The following is a 2,500-nucleotide window of genomic DNA, read 5'->3' as shown; positions in this document are numbered from 1 at the left end:
ACGAAACATTTGTTTTTAATTTTGTTGGTTTGAAATTGTTTTGAAAAGGTTCTTTAAATCTAGTGGGTTTGCAACTCATAAGAGCGTCACTTTCAACGTCCCCGGCATTGGATTGAGTTTCTAAAAACAACCGTGCACACCGAGGTTAAACTTTACCGGCTCCACTCCGACTCGCCGCTCGCCCACTAGTCCGAAGGCAACAAAACATTTGTTTTTCATTTTGATGAAAATTTCTGTTTTTAAATCTTGTTGGTTTGAAATTGTTTTGAAAAGGTTCTTTAAATCTTGCGGGTTTGCAACTCATAAGAGCGTCACTTTCAACGTCCCCGGCATTGGATTGAGTTTCTAAAAACAACCGTGCACACCGAGGTTAAACTTTACCGGCTCCACTCCGACTCGCCGCTCGCCCACAAATCCGAAGGCAACAAAACATTTGTTTTTAATTTTGATGAAATTTTTTGAAAACATTGGCTTGGCAAGCCCCAATCCGCGACTATCCACCCACCGCCACCCCACACGGGTGGTTGTTGTTGAGAAATGAGGTTGTGGTCGACATGCCCGTGCATTTGAGAAGGAGTTCCTAGCACTCCATGCTCTCCCATGCCAAAAAAAAGCCTAGACAACCCCATTTCGCAACTTTCCACGCCTTTTTTTTCCTCCCTCACCCATGGCGGCGGCGTGGTGGCGGCGGCCGGATTCCGGCCACCACCGCCATGGGTGGCAGCCCCCCGACCCCGACACCAAACCCATAATACCGAGGCAACATATCGAGGCAACATGACATGGGTGTGGCGTGGGGGAAGGGGGCTGCAGCTAGGAAGGCATGGGCTGCCATGCATATGCAGGCAACACACACCCCCCTATATAGCATTTTATGCATTTAGCCCTTTGACAGGAAGAGACATCACCTATGCGCGAGGAGTCATAATGGGCTCTAAATAATTCAATACAAGGTATTTGGACGTGATTTTTTGCAGGGATACTAAGAAACATGCAATCTATGATGGGAAAAAGTTTCATAAATTTTTGAAGTCGGGAAGTATTTTTTATTATTTTTAGAAGTCGTAAAATTGAAAAAATCATTAAAACAAATCCGGGAGGAATTTTTTAGTTTTGTAAGTTGGAGAAGGTCCTAAAAATCATAGACTACTTATGGGGAGCTTATTGTGCGAGGAAATTTCAATAAAAACGGGGTTTGACAAGATTTGAAAAATTCTGTCGACATTTGAAAAAACCTGGAACCATGCTGCCGGCATGCTGCGCACATGCTGCGCGCAGGCTGCGCGCATGCTGCGCGCAGACTGCGCGCAGACTGCGCGCATGCCATGGCAGGACAAGTTTCGCTAGCCTCACTGTCGACAGATGCGCAAGCTGCGCGCACAGGCTGCGCGCATGCTGCGCACAGGCTGCGCGCATGCTGCGCACAGACTGCGCGCACGCTGCGCGCATGCCATGGCAGGACAAGTTTCGCTAGCCTCACTGTCGACAGATGCGCAAGCTGCACGCAAGCTCCGCGCACGCTGCGCACAGCCTGCGCGCATGTTGTGCGCAGGCTGCGCGCAGGCGCCGCGCATGCCATGGCAGGACAAGTTTCGCTAGCCTCACTGTCGACAGATGCGCAAGCTGCGCGCACAGGCTGCGCGCACGCCATGGCAGGACAACTTTCGCTAGCCTCACTGTCGACAGAATCAGCACGCTGCGCGCAAGCTGCGCGCGCGCATGGCAGGACAAGTTTCGAAAAATTCTGTCGACAGGCTGCCGGCATGGTGCGCGCACGCTGCCGGCATGCTGTGCGCACGCTGCCGACATGCTGTGCGCACGCTGCGCACAGGCTGCCGGCATGCTGCGCGCAGCCCATGGCAGGACAAGGTCCGAAAAAATCTGTCGACATTTTTACGCCGTGGTAGGCTTCCGCTTCGCGTCACTTTGTCGACATTCAAGCCTACCATTTGTATTGAATTTTTCAAACCTTGTCAAACCCCATTATTCAAATGTCGAAAAATTTTGTCGACATTTTTACGCCATGATAGGCTTCCGCTTCGCGTCACTTTGTCGGAATGCATCGCATGGCGAGGCAAGGCCACGGCATGCCAAGGCGAAGGCAACGCATGGCTTGAATGGCTTGGTCAAGGCCACATCATGGGCACGGCATGCCAAGGCAAGGCGAGGCAAGCCATCCTTAGCCTCGCCTACACTCACTTTCTCGGAATGCATTGGATGATGAGCAATTCCAAGGTAAGGCAACGCATGGCTTGAATGGCTTGGTGTAGGCCACAACTTGGGCATGGCATGCCAATGCAAGGCAAGGCAAGGCAAGCCATCCTTAGCCTCGCCTACACTCACTTTCTCGGAATGCATTGGATGATGAGCAATTCCAAGGTAAGGCAACGCATGGCTTGAATGGCTTGGTGTAGGCCACAACTTGGGCATGGCATGCCAATGCAAGGCAAGGCAAGCCACGCCATCCGAAGCCTCCAATAACCTCACTTTCTCGGAATGC

The sequence above is a fragment of the Prunus avium genome, unplaced genomic scaffold (assembly GCF_965620075.1).
Source record: "Prunus avium unplaced genomic scaffold, drPruAviu1.hap1.1 HAP1_SCAFFOLD_218, whole genome shotgun sequence".
In the NCBI taxonomy this organism is placed as follows: domain Eukaryota; kingdom Viridiplantae; phylum Streptophyta; class Magnoliopsida; order Rosales; family Rosaceae; genus Prunus; species Prunus avium.
The sequence above is the reverse complement of the archived record's forward strand: the minus strand, read 5'-3'. Positions refer to the sequence as shown.